The sequence below is a fragment of the Hyperolius riggenbachi genome, chromosome 10, assembly GCF_040937935.1.
Source record: "Hyperolius riggenbachi isolate aHypRig1 chromosome 10, aHypRig1.pri, whole genome shotgun sequence".
NCBI classification, from domain to species: Eukaryota; Metazoa; Chordata; class Amphibia; order Anura; family Hyperoliidae; genus Hyperolius; species Hyperolius riggenbachi.
Genome location: NC_090655.1, coordinates 59604046 through 59623414, shown reverse-complemented (window position 1 = coordinate 59623414; position 19369 = coordinate 59604046). Strand labels below are relative to the sequence as shown.

Here is a 19369-nt window from a genome sequence, read left to right as displayed (position 1 = left end):
TTTCGTTCGCTTTGCGCTCTGCAGAGAGATGCCTGTACCATTTTTGCTACAATGGAAGGTTTAGGAAGAGCGCTAAATGCTCACAAAATCGCTTTTTACAGTGATTGTGTTCGCAATTTTAAGAATAAATACATTGTAGTTTAGTCTTTTCCGGGTCAGAGTTCACTTCCTGACTTGCATCAGGGAGTGAATTAAAAAATCGCTCTTGAAAAACGCTGTAAGAAAAACCACATTGAGCAGGCAAGCATCGGGAGGCGCTAAAAAAATTGTGCACAAAATTGCAAAACGCTTGCGTTTGGGATTTCGATTTTAGATGTGAACAGAGCCTAAAAGGGGCCTTAAACTGCAAAAAGATGACTTGTCCAGCACAACTTTATATTTACTACAATTTTGTCCTGAAAATTTCCAGTTAAGTTTGCCACTTTCATAAAATTTAAATGAAACCTAAACTGAGAAGGATATGGATTTTTCCTTTTAAAATAATACCAGTTGCCTGACTCTCCTGCTGATCCTGTGCCTCTAGTACTTATAGCCACAGCCCCTCAACAAGCATGCAGATCAGGTGCTCTGACTGAATTCAGACTGGATTAGCTGCATGCTTGTTTCAGGTCTGTGATTCAGCTACTATTGCAGCAAAAGAGATCAGCAGGACTGCCAGGCAGCTGGTATTGTTTAAAAGGAAACATCCATATCCCTCTTAGTTTAGGTTCCCTTTAAGGTTGTAAGTATTGCCGTATCTCCATCTGACAAACTCCGGCCCTCGCAGGACTGATGGCCAAAAAACATTCCTAAAGACTCCCATTTACTTAGCAAATTAGAAAACTCTCTGTAATGGGGCATCCATCCCGCCTGTGTCATTCTCCAGGGCCGCCGCACTCAAGGTGATCGAAATGAGGGCGAGGAGAGAAAATTTATAGGCTAATTATGGTGTTATAGTACCAAACGATATGCAAGTAATAGGAAAGAGATTTATAGGCAGGTTTCCGCTTGTCAGGGGGTTTAGGCCTGTGCAATGTTATGGCTCTGAGGTTGGTTGCACACAGAGGCCTGGAAGTTTGCAAAGTGTTGGCAAGTGTATTTAGTACAGTGGTGTAACAATAGGGTAGGCAGTTAAAGGGAAACTGAAGAGAGAGGTATATGGAGGCTGCCATGTTTATTTCCCTTTAAAGAGAACCCGAGGTGGGTTTGAAGAATATTATCTGCATACAGAGGCTAGATCTGCCTATACAGCCTAGCCTCTGTTGCTATCCCAAACTCCCCTAAGGTCCCCCTGCACTCTGCAATCCCTCATAAATCACAGCCACGCTGCTGACAAACAGCTTGTCAGAGCTGGCTGTGTTTATCTCTATAGTGTCAGTCTGCTGCTCTCCCCGCCTCCTGCAGAACTCCAGTCCCCGCCTGCATCCCTTCCCTCCCTGCTGATTGGAGGGAAGGGACGGGGGCAGGGACCGGAGCTATGCAGGAGGTGGGGGAGCAGCTGAGACTGACACTACAGATGTAAACACAGCCTCACAGCATGGCTGTGATTTATGAGGGATTGCAGAGTGCAGGGGGACCTTAGTGGGGTTTAGGGTAGCAACAGAGGCTGGGCTGTATAGGCAGATCCAGCCTCTGTATGCAGATAACATTCTTTAAACACACCTCGGGTTCTCTTTAAGCAATACCAGTTGCCTGGCAGCCCTACTGATCCTCTGCCTCTAATACTACTAGCCATAGCCCCTGAACAAGCATGCAGCAGATCAGGTGTTTCAGATTTTACAGTCAGATCTGACAAGACTAGCTGCATGCTTGTTTCTGGTGTTATTCAGATACTACTGCAGAGAAATAGACCAGCAGGGCTGCCAGGCCACTGGTAAAGAAAAATAAATATGGCAGCCTCCGTATGCCTCATACTTCAGTTCCCCTTTAATGTGACCGCAGTGGGCACCGGGACGCAGGGACCAGAGGAGCACTAGGCTACTGAGTTACTAAGGCGTGGTACACATTGACTGATCCCAGCCAACCGTACAGGCAATTGATAGTTCCGGTCCACTTCCAGGTTGGAAGTCTCCAGGGGCGTAACTAAAGGGGAGCAGCCCCTGCGACTGCAAGGGGGTCCAGAGCTGTAAGGGGGGCCCAACTGCTTATTCACTACCGCTGATAAAGGTGTACATTCTACATAGCAGGCGTTTTTGTGGCTACACTTGTTATGAGTGTGAAGAGAGCAGTGCATTACAGTGTAAAACACGCAGTAACAGTAAGAGTGCAGCGTACTGTTCATTGACAATATGCTTTACTGTACACAATGCACTGGTAACATGTGGCACCGCTTTCCTGTTCCGTTGCATTGCTGCTGTTACAGGGAATGCAATGGCCACTGTGAACATAGACTATGAGTAAATAGACAGACAGGAGCGAACACTGCAAATGCAGCGCTGGAGACTTGGGCGCAGCCGGCGCCACCATAGACTGTAATAGGAATTACGGCTATAGCGACGGGTGCATATGAGAATTGGACAAATCGGGCGCCGCAATTGACGCTAATGTTAAATATCGGCTACAGGGTGCAAAACTGGATGAATCGGGCGCCCGTTAAACTGTTTCGCGCCTATTGTTATTGATCGTTTTTACAATACTAAAACAGAAAATATCATTATTACATTCGTTTTCACAACTATCATTTTTTTTAAATATGGTTTTAATATTTTGATATTGTCCTTTTTTTTTTAATCAATTTTACATTTGTTTTTAGAATTATAATTACTTTAATTATCGTTTTGACGTGTATTCTTACTTTTTTCTTTAATCAATTTTACATTCTTCCAGGGGGGTCTTAGGGTTAGGCATCACTGGTGGGGTGGGGGTGGGGGGATGGTCTAAGGGTTAGGGATAGGTAGAGGGAGGGTTCTGTGTGAGAGTAGGGTTAGGTTTAGTAGTAATTAGACTAAAACTTAAACTACATTTTTTTTTCCAATCACCTAAATCGGTGACCCTAAAATACCGTTTGATTGATGGAAAGGTGTTGTATTGAACTTAAAAAAATCATTAACATTTTTCTGAAACGAAAATATATGATTAAGGTTACAACTAATGTTTAGTACTGTTTAATTTATACTTTACATGCATTTTTTACGGTAACAGGTTATTGATAGTTTCTGCTAAATGTCAGAGGGAAACGTGTTTAAACATAAAACATGGTAAACATAAAAAAAACACATATGTGTCTCTGGAATAACAATTGTTAAAAATTAATTTTAAACAAAGTGATAATTTAAAACAAAATGTATTTGTAAACTGATATTTTTATACTTATTATTTTAAAATAAAGAATCCTGTAACTGTACCCTGCGCCCTTTTTTCATAGTGCTTCTATTTCATGCACGCTCATGGAACACAATGCCTCATGCTATTATGTACAGTGCAATGTAATAGGTGATGATGTGAAATGAAGAGATATTTATGTGTGTGACTCAGGGTTGGATGAGATCTCTGCTATATGTTTGCCGTACATGCGTAGCCACATACATGTGCAGCCGTCACTCTGACCTCTGCTAGTGGCCACACATGAGTCACTGTATTTGTACATAATGTTCTATATTATGTCGGAAGATCAGGAGAAGAATCTAAACTCCACATCCTCATACCTTGCAGTGTGTCTGCATGATGAGCACGCTTGGATGGATTTGAATCCCATTTTTTTTTCTATACCTATCTCTGGCCAGAAATGTAGATACACCATCTGAAAGATGGTAAGGAGGGTGTCAGTATGTTGCCATTTATGTGAAAAGGGCTTTTCAGGAATCTTACTAATGCTGAGGGTCAGATTTCTGCAAAGGCCACAAAGGCCCAGGCATTGGGCAGCAGAAGATAGATTGCTGCATATGGAATAAGCAGCTGCAAATGGAATGCAGAGGTTGAAAAATAAGGAACAACACATTGAAATAGGGAGATGCTGCCCAAGGGATAATGAATACAATTGCTTTTTTTTTTTTTTTACAATATTAATTTATATTTGCTTTTGTGCACAAGTAATATGGTCTGTTTAGAAATTACAGGTTTTCCAGTACAGTTTATCTGCCCTGAACGCTGCCATTGCAACTTATTGCATAGCTGCTGTATTTATATATTATAAAGTATCCAGTGATCATTTCTCATCTCTCTCTCTGCTTCTGCTATGTATGCAGATGAGTTTCAGCAGTGCTAGGAACGCTCTACGAATTGTGGCTGATAAGGAAATGTACACAAAAGACAATGGGCTTGATTCAGTAAATGGTGCTAACCTACTTAGCACGCCTAAAGACTTTAGGCGTGTTAACCAGGGTGCTAAGTAGGTTAGCGTTGTTTCTAAAATCTGATCTTGTGCAAAGTCCCGCGCGCAAAGATTTGTTAAGTCCGGTGCGCGCGAAACGTCGCATAGATGTGTGTCTTTGCGCGCAATCTGAGTTTAACACGCCTAAACTGAGTTTAGGCGTGATAATGGCCCTTTCAGAAGCTTGCTAACAGTTAGCACTGCTTACTGAATCAAGCCCAATGTAATTACCTCCTTGATACCCCAACTAAGCTTACTACTGAAGAAGAAACTGCTGTGTTTAACTGTTTGAATGCTGTTCTGCTACCATTTTTTTCAGGTAGCAGGTTTTATGCTGTAAATCTTTTAGTGCAAAGAGAAAAGGCTGAGTTTCATGCCACTTTAACCACTTGCCGACCGCCCACAGCCGATGGGCGGCGGCAAGGGCTGGGCCCAAATGACTGCAATACGCCCATCGGCGGCAGCAGGCGTGGTTATGCGGTGATCGCGTCATTCGTGATGCGATCAGCCGCCGTGTGCTCAATTGGCCTGCCAACTCTCCTGACCTGAACCCCATAGAGAATCTGTGGGATATTGTGAAGAGGAAGTTGAGAGACGCAAGACCCGACACTCGGGATGAGCTAAGGCCGCTATCGAAGCATCCTGGGCCTCCATAACACCTGAGCAGTGCCACAGGCTGATTGCCTCCATGCCACGCCGCATTGAAGCAGTCATTTCTGCAAAAGGATTCCCAACCAAGTAATTATTTGAAGGTTGACTATTTTTGTTTTAAAAACACTTTTCTTTTATTGGTCGGATGAAATATGCTAATTTTTTGAGATAGGAATTTGGGTTTTCATGAGCTGTATGCCAAATTCATCAATATTAAAACAATAAAAGGCTTGAACTACTTCAGTTGTGTGTAATGAATGTAAAATATATGAAAGTCTAATGTTTATCAGTACATTACAGAAAATAATGAACTTTATCACAATATGCTAATTTTTTTAGAAGGACCTGTACATGCTATTACTTCATATATTCATTATTCAATGACTATTCCAGCATATGACATTCATTATGTTATCACACCTTGACATTTATCCCGTTTACAATTTTTTTGACCATACACATCCAATTCTAGTCCTTTCTTCCTAAGATGAATATCTGTCTACATTGTCCTTGATTTTCTCGATGCACCCGGTTATCAAGGAATGGAGAGAATCGCTTAACCCCTAGGAGAAAGTAATAAAAGTAGTAAAGAAAGGACTGCATCAGACTTTCTTAAAGAGACAGTTGCTTTAGGCATACTAATGAAATGTTAAAACTATCCTTATGCCCAAATGCACCCAGGGTACTACCCACCCCACAAAAAAAAATGAGGTGAACCTGGTGGAGGTGTAGTAGATGGACACATAGCATTAAGGAAGCATTAAGGAAGCGCTGATCTGATCTTGAAAGTGTATGACTAGAAGAAACCACTCATTCATAATACAGAGGCGCTCCTGTGCATAGACTGTGTCATTTGTTAATGGACGTTTGAGCTTCCTCGGGGACTATTATTCTACAGATCATATTGATAGCAGATGTTTTGATCATATTGATCTGAGATCCTCATATAGATGTGTTTTATGTTTTTTTCCCTCATAGGAATTCTATTTTTGGTGTGAGTAACTCCTAAGGAGCTCAAGCGCTGTGTTTTGTGTGTAGTAGTGTACAGGGATAGCGTAGCGCGTGCTACCCTACTGCCGAACTGCGTGCACACCATTTACGTGCATTGCTATGATAACGCTCACCGTGCTATCGGCACAACGACCGTTACTAGGTTCAGTACAGGCTGGTTACATTGCTGCTCCATGTGCAATGTTACAGGCCTTTGCTGCATTAACCCCTATGTCTCTTCAGGTATCCTTTAAGAATGAATTGCTACAGTCATAACTGGCTGTCCATTTTGTTCTGTGTATTCCAATACATGTTATTTTAGACACACGTCATTATATTTTTGTAATCCCCACTGGGTGTTCCATTTGGAGTTAGGTATTGCTGGGTGACTGTCATCCTCTATATTAACAGCTCTGCTGATCACGCCAGGATGCTGACGCTTGCCTCACTAGGAATATGTTCATACTTGACTGTAAGAAAAAGAATATTATTTGCGTCAGGGGAGGGGAGAGAACGCCGGCCTCGTCACAATTTGGAAATGAGAAATCAGCATGGGATCGGTGTAAAGGCAGAGCAGACGAGGCTGATGGGGGGGATACAGCCTTTCATTCTGCACGCTCGCTCTGCTTGTAGACATGGGGTGTTTCTAATGTCTGCTGCATTTTTTATATTGCACAGAGAAAAGGCTTCATAGTAAAGAAGAATGCATGTTAGGAACACTTCACAAAAATGGCCGTTTTGGTGATGCTTTCACCCAGCCATTTCATTAGTGGTTTGAAAGAGCAACTTTAGTGAAAATAACATAATGAATACAATTGCTTTTTTTTTACAATATTAATTTATATTTGCTTTTGTGCACAAGTAATATTGTCTGTTTAGAAATTACAGGTTTTCCAGTACAGTTTATCTGCTCTGAAAGCTGCCATTGCAATTTATTGCATAGCTGCTGTATTTATATATTATAAAGTATCCAGTGATCATTTCTCATCTCTCTCTGCTTCTCCTATGTATGCAGCTGAGTTTCAGCAGTGCTAGGAACGTTTACAAATTGTGGCTGATAAGGAAATGTACGTAAAAGACAATGTAATCACCTCCTTGATATCCCAACTAAGCTTACTACTGAAGAAGAAAGTGCTGTGTTTAACTGTTTGAATGCTGTTCTGCTACCATTTTTTTTCAGGTAGCAGGTTTTATGCTGTAAATCTTTTAGTGCAAAGAGAAAAGGCTGAGATTCATACCACTTTAACCACTTTCTAACCGCCCACAGCCGATGGTCGGCGGCAAGGGCTGGGCCCAATCGACCGCAATGCACCCATCGGCGGCGGGCGTGGTTATGCGGCGATCAGCTGCCGACAGGCTCTGCCCCCTAACTTCCGAACGGCCGGCGGGTTACTAGCTACCGGATCGCCGCTAAACAGAGTATAATACAAAGCATATTATACAGGCTGCCTCCTGTCCTGGTGGTCCCAGTGATCGAGGGACCACCAGGGCAGGCTGCAGCCATGCAGGTAAGCACCCAAGCACACTGATCTGCCCCCCCTTCCCTCTGATCGCCCACAGCACCCCTCAGACCCCCCTCGCCCACCCCTCAGACCCCGGTTTCCACCCAATCACCCCCCTAATCACCCATCAATCACTCCCTGTCACTATCTGTCAGTGCTATTTTTTTAATTAGTCCCTAAACTGCCCCCTGGGGGCTCCTGATCACCCCCCCACACTCTCAGATCCTCCCCAGCCCCCCCCCCCTGTGTACTGTATACATCTATCCTCCCCTGTAATCACCTGTCAATCACCTGTCATTCACCCGTCAATGACCTGTCATTCACCCCGTCACCACCTGTCCCTGACTCCCATCAGATCAGACCCTAACCTGCCTCTTCTTGGGCACCTAATCACCCGACCGCACCCTCAGAACGCCCTCAGACCCCAGCCCTGATCACCTCGCCAGTGCATTGCTTGCATCTATTCCCCCCTCTAATCACACCTTGAGACAACCATCAATCACCTCCTGTCAACACCTGTCACCCCCTAGCACACCTACCCATCAGATCAGGCCCTAATTTGCCCTGTGTGGGCTCCTGATCACTCGGCCAAACCCTCAGATCCCCCTCAGACCCCCTTCCAAACACCTCCCCAGTGCATTGATTGCATCTATTTTCCCCTCTAATCACCCCCTGAGACACCCATCAATCACATGCCCATGTTCTCTGCTGCCATGTCCAGGTCACGATTTGAGAACATCCTGCGCTTCCTGCACTTCAGTGCCAATACAACCTGTCATCTAAGAGGCCACCCTGCTTATGGCCGGTTCCTCAAAATTCGCCCCCTCATAGACCACCTGTCATTAAAATTTGCAGATGCTTATACCCCTGAACAGTCATTTTGAGACATTTGGTTTCCAGACTACTCACGGTTTTGGTCCCCTAAAATGCCAGGGCAGTATAGGAACCCCACAAGTGACCCCATTTTAGAAAAAAAGACACCCCAAGGTATTCCGTTAGGTGTATGACGAGTTCATAGAAGATTTTATTTTTTTGTCAAAAGTTAGCTGAAAATGATTTTTATTGTTTTTTTCACAAAGTGTCATTTTTCAGATATTTCTCCCACCCAGCATGGGTATGTGTAAAAATACACCCCAAAACACATTATACTACTTCTCCTAAATACGGCAATACCACATGTGTGGCACTTTTTTGCAGCCTAACTGCGCTAAGTCCAATGAGCACCTTTAGGCTTTACAGGGGTGCTTACAATTTAGCACCCCCCAAAATGCCAGGACTGTAAACACACCCCACAAATGACCCCATTTTGGAAAGTAGACACTTCAAGGTATTCAGAGAGGGGCATGGTGAGTTCGTGGCAGATTTCATTTTTTTTGTCACAAGTTAGCAGAAATGGAAACTTTTTTTTTTTGGTCTGTGTCATTTTCCGCTAACTTGTGACAAAAAATAAAATCTTCTATGAACTCACCATGCCTCTCAGTGAATACTTTGGGATGTCTTCTTTACAAAATGGGGTAATTTGGGGGGTATTTATACTATCCTGGAATTTTAGCACCTCATGAAACCTGACAGGTGCTCTGAAAAGTCAGAGATGCTTCAAAATGGGAAAATTCACTTTTGGCACCAAAGTTTGTAAACGCTATAACTTTTACCCAAACCAATAAATATACACTGAATTTTTTTTTTTTTTTTTTTTAACAACATGTAGCACAATAAATTTGTACAAAAATGTATACAGAAATTTTACTTTATTTGAAAAATGTCAGCACAGAAAGTAAAAAAAAATCATTTTTTTGACAAAATTCATATCTTTTTTGATGAATATAATAAAAACTAAAACTCGCAGCAGCAATCAAATAGCACCAAAAGAAAGCTATATTAGTGACAAGAAAAGGAGGGAAAATTCATTTAGATGGTAGGTTGTATGACCGAGCCATAAACCGTGAAAGCTGCAGTGGTCTGAATGGAGAAAACGGTTCTGGTCCTTAACCCTCTGGGTGATACAATTATATCGCCCAGGAGGTGGCGCAGCACTATTTTTTTAAATTTTTTTTATTTTTTAAATCATGTAGCGAGCCCAGGGCTCGCTACATGATAGCCGCAGCGGCATTCCCCCATCCACTCCGATCGCCTTCGGCGATCAGAGTAAGCAGGAAATCCCGTTCAGAACGGGATTTCCTGCTGGGCTTCCCCGGTCGCCATGGCGACGGGGCGGGATGACGTCACCGACGTCATGAACGTCGTGACGTCAGAGGGAGTCCAGATCCACCCCTCAGCACTGCCTGGCACTGATTGGCCAGGCTGCGCAAGGGGTCGGGGACTGCACGGCGAGCGGCGGCGGATCGGCGGCGAGCGGCGGCGATCGGAAGTTGCACACAGCTAGCAAAGTGCTAGCTGCGTGTAACAAAAAAAAAATTATGCAAATCGGCCCACCAGGGCCTGAGAAATCCTCCTGCGCGATATACCCCGAGCTCAGCTCGGGATTATCGCTCAGGAGGTTAAGGGGCGAAAAGACTGTGGTCCTTAAGTGGTTAAGGATCTGACATATGGATCATTTACGATCCCCAGCACCCAGGGCCGGTTCTAGCTACAATGAGGCACCGGGGCGAAAGTAACTTGGGGGACCCCCCAAGCAATGCCCCCCCCCCACAGCCTCCGAGTCGACTCCCAGGACCCATCCCACCACACTCAGCCACACAAAATCATTAGGTGTCCATCATATGTCTCCAATAGCATTGTTGGGAACATGATTATTCCTCTCCTCCTTTCCTTAAAAATGCAGAGCGTACACACATTAGGGTCTTACCTGATCCAGGTAGGACACAGGAGGGAGCACCATGCTCTACACTTCAAACTTCTCCCCAAGGCCCCTCTCTTCCTTGTTCCCTGCAGGCAAGTATGGGGTCACCATAGCTGTAGAGGAGGGGACAGATACCTTGGGGGCCCCTACAGGCTCTGGGGCAAATGCCTCCTTTGCTTCTATGGAAGCGCCGGCCCTCCAGCACACGAGCAGCATCGATCGGGCAAGCTCTGTACACATTCTTTTTGTTTTAGCTGTCAATTACCGTATGTGTGCAAGTTAATAGAGTTGTCTTTATTGTCTCTTAGCTTTAAGGGCCCTTTGCTACTGCCAAATGTCATAGCAAGGTTTGTAGTTTAGAGGGAGCGATTTTTGTGCCACTGCTACTGTCGCAATTTTGTTTGCGTTTTCTGAAAATTATGTTAAAACAAACAAACAAACATTTAAACAGGGATATAGCAATAAAATTGCATAGCATCAATTTTTCTGTGCATATTCCTGGCACTGGGGCTTCCTCTAGTCCTCTCCAGGCTGATCACTCCCACTCTGTCCTTCTCCGCATCCTGGACTGTATGCAATCGGCCACGGAAAGCCCTCCGGTCTGAGGCATACTGCGCATGTGTGGCCTAGCCTGTTACCGGGAGCATTCTGTGCCTGCACAGTACTACTCTGGAGGTGAAGAATGCTCCCAGTGACGGGTGGGTGACTGGACTGTGCTGACTGGCCCAGACCGGAGCCATTTGTTGACAATCCAGGAGGTGGAGGAGGACAGCGAGGAAGCAAGCTGCGGGGAGGGGCCTGGAGGAAGCCCCAGGTATGTATATATTTTTTTTTTCTGCCCCATCTCAGTTACCCTTTAACTCATAATTCTTATCTAACTGAAGTCATGTCTCCTAATCTGTTTATCTCATGAATAAGATCTCCTTATAGTTGAGGTGAGATAATTTAAGAGAAAATCTTTGTGAATAAATTCCACCATGTGAAAGAACCGTACTTATCACTGAGTGATGCTTTAAAGTGAGACCGTAACCAAGAATTGAACTTCATCCTAATCAGTAGCTGATACCCCCGTTCCCATGAGAAATCTATTCCTTTTCTCAAATGGATCATCAGGGGGCTTTATATGTCTGATTTTGTGGTGAAACCTCTCCCACAGTGTGGTGTCAGGACCATGGTGCTGACATCACACTGTGGGAGCCTTGTTGCATTGTGGGAAATAAATGCTGTTTTCAACTGACAAAAAAGCAAGCAGCATCTCCTTCCAGTGACATCACCTGCCAGCAGTAAAAATGTCACCATGTGATAAATGTCTGAATGGAAATCAGGGAGAGGGAAGATTTTGCAATGAGCAAACGCTGACTAAATCATTTATACATAATTATTGTAAAAATGAAGCACTTTTTTTATTACATTATTTTCACTGGAGTTCCTCTTTAATTGTGTGTAGCTCCCAAACTACCACCTGCCTGCAACAACATTTCTCAAAGAAAAATTTATTGCTCCCACGTACAGAGAAAGTAATGGTAAAATCAAACTGTATTCTCTGGAAGCTAAATGACCGATAGTGTTCTGTCAGTCCATAAAACCTCCTGTGAAGTCTAATTTTTCCTGTTGTTTTTTTATATATTCTGCTTCCAAGGTTGGTTTGGGTGACCTCCAACGATGTGATCAAAGGCTATGAGGAAGAAGTCTATCCTTTGACCCTCATGTATGGTGCACACTGAGAGCAGACAAACATAACAATAGCCCCCACAACTCATGCCAGTAATCATAAGTCTGCATCTCCAGGATACTGTGAGATCATTTCTGGATAAACAAAGGTTTCCTTTCTTTTTTACCTTACAGACCTGCACAGAGTTTGGCTATCATGTAGGCCAAGGTTCGCTATCCTGTAGCCATACCCTGGATATCATTCGGGGGTAAGTAATCCATAATAAGTAATAGCTACCTGCATACCTACCTAAAACTGAAGTTGTATTTTACCTAAATTTGATCATATTCCCTCCACGCACCACACAGTAACATATAAGTACAATACGCCTTTGCCCCCTTGCTACCATGTACATAACGACCGCGTCACCCCAATGGGCGTGACCATGGCAGTAGCCCCAGGACCGCCCATTGGCTTCAAGTCGTGGGGCTGGATTTTGCAGGAGATGCATCTCCGCTTGGAAGGCTCCGCTCAACTCCGCCTTCAGTCTCCCATCGGCGATCGCCGCTCGGAGACTGTTAGACAGTGAAACCGCCGTCTATTTAGTTTGTACAGCGCTGCAATCTATAGCAGCGCTGTACTGGGAACAGTCATGTGACTAGAGATGGCCCAAACGGTTCGCCGGCGAACGGTTCCCGGCAAACTTCCTGGGTTCGCGATCGCGTAGAACCGCGAACTTTATCGGAAGTTCGATTCGCCCCCTTAGTGCATCATAAGGGTCAACTTTGACCCTTTACATTATAGTCAGCAGGCACATTGTAGCCAATTAGGCTACACTCCCTCCTGGGGGCCCTTCCCCCCCCCCTTATAAAAGGCAGACAGCGTCAGGCATTAGACTCACTCGTGTGCCTGCAGTAATTAGAGAACGGAAAGCTGCTGCAGACTCTCATAGGGAAAGATTAGTTAGGCTCTTTTAGGCTTCTTAGCTTGCTCCTTGCTGATTCTTATCGCTAAAAAAGCACCCCTCAACAGCTCTTTTGAGAGCTAATTTTGTTCTTGTGATCTTTTTTTGTGTGTGTGTGTGTGTGTGTCTCACGGACACTTGTGTTGCATAGACAGCATTGGTAATTCCTACTGTGTGTGCCACTGCCAGGCCCAGCACATTTAGTGACTACTACCTGTGTGTGTGACAGGTGCACATTGTAATACCCATCACTGCATATACCTACCTACCCGTTGTTCACAGTGCACCCACCTACTTGCGAGCTGAGCGCACGCAGTGTCACTGTGCCTGTCCGGTACCTGTCTGTGTGTGACAGGTGCACATTGTAATACCCACTGCATATACCTACCTGTTGTTCACTGTGCACCCACCCATCTACATGAGCGCACGCAGTGTCACTGTGCCTGTCCAGTACCTGTCTGTGTGTGACAGGTGCACATTGTAATACCCACTGCATATACCTACCTGTTGTTCACTTTGCACCCACGCACCTACATGAGCGCACGCAGTGTCACTGTGACTGTCCGGTACCTGTCTGTGTGTCACTGGTGCACATTGTAATACCCACTGCATATACCTTCCTGTTGTTCACTGTGCACCCACCCACCTACATGAGCGCACTCAGTGTGATATACTACTCCGTGCATACCTGTTGTGACTGCACATTGTATTAGTCAAGTCAGTGCATACCTTTCACTTCATCCCCCCTGATATGGACAAACCAGGTAGAGGCAGAGGTAGAGGCAGACCCAGAGGAAGGCCAGGTCTTTGTGAGGTCGTGTTGATGTGATTTCATGCGGCCCTGGCCCAAAGTACAGTGCTCAGAAGAAGGCACGTCCCATCAACTCCCAAGATTGTCAGGACGTGGTTGACTATTTAACACAGAACACCTCATCTTCCGCAGCCACCAGCGCTACTACAAGCACCACAGCCGCTGCATTTGACACTTCGCAGGAGTTAATTGGTGGGGAATTGACTGATTCACAGCCATTATTGTTACAACCAGACGAAGGCGCTAAGCAAGTTACACCACCTCATATGTCTGAGTTAGGCGGCGACACTATGGACGTATGAGGATGAGGAAGTACCTGCTGTTGGTGCAGTTTTGGAGGTGTCTGAGGCAAGCGAAGCTGGGCAGGATGATTATGATGATGACGATGATACGGATACCACGTGGGATCCTAAGAGACAAGATGACCAAGGGGACAGTTCAGAGGGGGAGCCAGAGAGGAGTAGGAGGAGACGAGTTGCTGAAAGAAGCCGTGGGAGCTCGTTGTCAGAAACAGCTGGTGGCAGTGTCCAGCACCAGCCAACATGCCCTTCAATGTCAGCTGCTGACGCCGCAGTGGAAGATACCAGGCCGCAATTATTTCTCTAAAAAGGCGATACCCAAACTGTACTGTGAAGTTGAGAGGCAAGTGGTGACATCTCTGGCACACAGCGTTGGGTCAAGGGTCCACCTGACCACGGATGCCTGGTCTGCCAAGCATGGTCAGGGCAGATACATTACTTACACAGCCCATTGGGTCAACCTGGTGACTGATGGCAAGCAGGGAGTACGTGGCTGTGCAGCGGACCAACTTGTGACACCTCCACGGTTTGCAGGCAGGCCTGCTGCCACCTCCTCTCCTCCTGCTATATCCTGTTCGCTGTCGTCATCCTCCTCCTCCTTGGCTGAGTGGCAGTTCAGCTCTACTGGTGCTGCGATCTCCTCTCTAGCTACACAGCCCCATCTCCCCACGGCCTATGCTGCATGCCAGGTACGATGGTGTCACGCCATCTTAGACATGTCTTGCCTCAAAGCGGAGAGTCACACTGGACCAGCTCTTCTGGCTGCTCTTAACAAACAGGTGGATCAGTGGCTGACCCCGCACCAGCTGGAGACAACGTGGCAACGTGGTGTGTGACAAGGGCAGCAATCTCCTTTCCGCTTTGAATTTGGGAAAGCTGACACATGTACCCTGCATTGCACATGTGCTGAATCTAGTTAATCAAAGATTTGTGTCAAAGTACCTAGGCTTAGAGGACGTCCTGAAGCAGGCCAGGAAATTGTGTGGGCATTTCAGGCGGTCTTACACGGCCATGGCACACTTTGCGGACATTCAGCGTAGAAACAACTTGCAGGTGAGACGCTTGATATGTGATAGCCCCGACTCGCTGGGATTCGACCCTGGTCATGTTCTCTCACCTGCTAGTTCTCCAATCAAGTCAGCACCATCGATAGTAAAAATAGCTCTTTATTGTTTAAAATAGCAAGATCATCATCCCCTCAGCACTGAGGGGATGATAATCTTGCTATTTTAAACAATAAAGAGCTATTTTTACTATCGATGGTGCTGACTTGATTGGAGAATAAGTCGGTTGAAGTGTCTACTTGTGCAGAGGCACTGCAGGTCAAAGCACATCAGATTTCCACTCCGTGGGTGCTCGCTTAGCACTGAATTACTCTCACCTGCTAGAACAGGAAAAAGCCGTCACCCAGTACCTGTACAATTATAGTAAAAGGACACAATCTGGGGAGATGGGGATGTTCTGGCCCAACAACTGGACACTGATGCAAAATGCATGCAGGCTCATGCGGCCGTTTGAGAAGGTGACCAACCTGGCGAGTCGCAGTGAAGGCACCATCAGCGACGTGATCCCGTACGCTTACTTCCTAGAGCGTGCCGTGCGTAGAGTGGTGCTGTGGAGGAGCATGAATAGGAACAGTTACGGGAGGAACACAGTTGTGGGAGCAATTTTCATCAGAACCAGATGTTAACTCAACACCTGGGGCAGCACAGAGGGGGAGGAGGAGGAAAAGTCGTGTGGGGAAGAGTCCGACTCGGATGATAAGGAAGGTGTTTCTTTGGAGGAGGAGGCGGCGGCAGAAGAACAACCAAAGCAGGCGTCGCAGGAGGCTTGTGCTGCTTGACGTTCCCGTGGTATTGTTCGTGGCTGGGGGGAGGAGGAGGACTTACCTGACGTCACTGAGGAAGAGCAAGAGGAGATGGATAGTACGTCTGGATTCAACTTTGTGCAGATGGCGTCTTTCATGCTGTCTAGCCTGTTGAGGGACCCTGTATAAAAAAACTCAAGGGGAATGAGCTGTACTGGGTGGCCACGCTACTAGACCCTCGGTATAGGCACAAAGTGGGAGACATGTTACCAACTCACCTGAAGGCAGAAAGGATGCAGCACATGCAGAACAAGCTGGCTGCTATGCTTTACAATGCGTTTAAGGTTGATGTCACAGCACAACGCCATAAAGGTATCACTGCCAGTAATCCTCCTCCCATGTCCACGCAGGCAAGGACAGGACGCTCCAGCAATCTCATGGTGATGTCAGACAAGCGGACATTCTTTAGTCCAACGCCTCGCCTTAGCCCTTCCGGATCCACCCTCCACCAACGCCTGGACTGGCAGGTAGCCGACTACTTGACCTTAAGTGTGGATGTAGACACTGAGCAGCGATGAACCCTTGGACTACTGGGTGCGCAGGCTTGACCTGTGGCCAGAGCTGTCCCAATTTGCTATCAAACTTCTGTCTTGACCTGCCTCAAGCGTCCTGTCAGAAAGGACCTTTAGCGCAGCTGGAGGCATTGTCACTGAGAAGAGAAGTCGCCTAAGTCACGGAAGTGTTCAGTACCTCACCTTTATCAAAATGAATGAGGCATGGATCCCGGAGGACTACTGTCCGCCTGAGGACTAAGTCAGTCCCCACACACAGCATCTCTGCCTGCACGCCGTGTGACTGCCTGCCCAAAGACTAAGTCGCTCACCACACAGCACCTCAACCCGCAGGCCGCTTGACTGCCTTCTCCGCCACCACCAACAGGGTCCAGGACTCCAGGCAGATTCCTGAATTTTTAAGGCTATAATAATTTTTCTGGTGCGTGTACATGCCTGCCTAATTTTTCTAGCTGCACTGCAGCTGCAACAACAAAACAAAAGGCATGTACATGTGCCAATTCCCCTTCGTGATCGTTACCTTGCCGTGGTGAAGGGGCTTGTGTATCGAATGAAGCAATGACCGCCGGCTATATGAGTATCTTGGGGGGGTGAGGGGGGGTGGCACACCAAAGATATTAAGGTTGTTGCTTCATTGTGGACAGACAAAATTTGATCAGCTGGACAGTCACTGTTCTGTCATTCAGCTACCTCAGCCCGGCGACCAGATGGGCTGGAAAGCTGCCATCACCTGCACTCTCGTCATGGTGCGCACCAGTCCAGCATGGCCGTCACTACACAAACAGCTGTTTGCAGTCACTGCATACCTTTCACTGCATCTTTGACTGCACATTGTATTATACCTGGCAGTCAGTGCATACCTTTCACTTGAATGGGTGGCAGACTTGCTCTCCATAATAGATTCTCGTTAACGGTAGTACAGTCTATCAGTGTCATATACAGCAGGGCCTCGAAAGTCCTTCTGTATTGTTATTTTTGGTCACTACCTCGGGACGTGCATGCCATGCCTGCTGCCTTCCTTGAATGTGTGGTAGCCGTTCTTGCTCCTTTGCTCACAGCGTGCCTGCTGCCTTCCTTGGATGTGTGGTGGTTGCCGTTCCTGCTCCTTTCCCACAGCCTGCCTGCTGCCTTCCTTGGATGTGTGGTGGTAGCCGTTTCTTAGGCTCCCACTCCGGACCGGAATCGAACCAGGATTACCCGGCCATTACCCGGGACACAGGAGTGATAGGCTGAAGCCTACTATCACAGACGATCGCTGTGATAGGGGGGGGGGGGGGGAGGGGAATTAAAATAATAAAAAAACAAGGAAATTTAATTAAAAAAAATAGACATAAATATTTATTTATAAATAAACATCTGGGCGGTGAGCTGACCTCACCAACAGAAAGCTCAGTTGGTGGGGAGAAAAGGGGGGGGGGGGGAGGAATCACGAGTTGTGCAGCGAGCCATTAAAGCTGCAGTGGCCTGATTAGGAAAAAATAGCCCGGTCACTAGGGGGGTTTAACACCATGGTCCTCAAGTGGTTAATCCCTGCTTAAAGGGAACCTAAACTGAGAAGGATATGGATTTTTCCTTTTAAAATAATACCAGTTGCCTGACTCGCCTGCTGATCCTGTGTCTCTAATACTTTTAGCCACAGCCCCTGAACAAGCATGCAGATCAGGTGCTCTGACTGAAGTCAGACTGGATTAGCTGCATGCTTGTTTCAGGGTGTGATTCAGCCACTATTGCAGCCACAGAGATCAGCTGGACTGCCAGGCAACTGGTATTGTTTAACAGGAAACATCCATCTCATTCTCAGTTAAGGTTCCCTTTAAAGGAAATTTTAAGCCAGTTATTTACTTGGGGCTTCTTTCAGCCCCCTGAAGCTCACCTGGTACCTTGCCATCATTCCGCGCCGCTCTGTTTAGCGCTGTTCGCCTCTGAAAGATGCATGCGCAGCCTCCCGTGCTGCTCGCCTCCTCGAACGTACTCCCATGGTCGTGAGCATTCTGCACTTGCACAGTAAGTAAAAATTGGTACTGCACATGTCCAGAACACCACACTTGCAGAGGCGCAGGAGCCGCCACTTATGCGCAGTGGCCGGCAACCTGCCCACTCGCCCGCCTTATGGAGGAGAACACAGAGGGAACAGAGCAGGGTAGAATGACAGCGAGGGACCAGGAAGACTTCAGGGGGCTGGAAGAAGCCAAAGGTAGGTAACTGGCCACTGAACTTTTCGCTTTACATTAAAAGGAACTTCACAGGTGAGCAGATAACAAGTACCCCTTATATCACGGCTCTGCACCAAGTTAACAAACTTACCCCTCAATCCCTCACTTAGTCTAGATCTCTAGTCGTGCCGCAATACATACGACTACGTTACATGGGCCTCTAAGATGCATACGGCTAATAACACGCCCTACCTCACTGGAGGAAGGGTATCATCTATGGCTAACAATCAAATGTTCAGAGCAGTCTCCATCCAGCCTTTTATGGATTAGTGTCCGGATGGACAATATGCTCTACCAAGCTATTTTTTGTCATATTCTCCTCTCTCTCTCACTTTTGCACTTAAAAAGTTTAACCCCTTTACTAAGTGTAATTATGAAACGATGATCACTCTCCTTGCTCTTGTTAACTAAGGTTATCTTTTCACATGTCCCTTGTTGAATGTTGTAACTATTACGTCACACCGGTAATCTCATGCAGGGGCGCCGCGAGGCATAAAGCGAACCAAGCGGTCGCTTGGGGCCTCACAATCTTAGGGGCCTCGGCGGCTCCGTGACGTCGGCGTGACGTCACTTTTTCCCCGCAGCCCCGCCGGGCTGGCAGAGCAGAGCAGGGCTACAGGAAGATGGCCGCCGCCGAAGCCCTGCTCTGGAGACTATGTCTCCAGTACAGGGCTTCGGGTGGCCATCTTCCCGACCCGTAGCCCTGCATGAATCAGCGCGGGAGATTGGAGGAGGAAGCCAGGAAGGGAGCTCCGTGGGAACTGCGCGCCTGAGAAGCCGGCCGGGAGAGGAGACCAGGGAGAGAAGACTTCTGCCAGTGC

General features: G+C 46.6%; 1 long non-coding RNA gene across 1 annotated transcript in view; it reads left to right on the top strand.

The window, feature by feature from the left end:
- The window catches only part of LOC137533861 (uncharacterized), a 307467-nt gene that overhangs the window by 208756 nt on the left and 79342 nt on the right, over positions 1–19369 (top strand). The window contains exon 2 of the long non-coding RNA XR_011024239.1: positions 12077–12150. This is a non-coding gene — a long non-coding RNA (uncharacterized lncRNA). The remainder of the gene's footprint in view (positions 1–12076; positions 12151–19369) is intronic.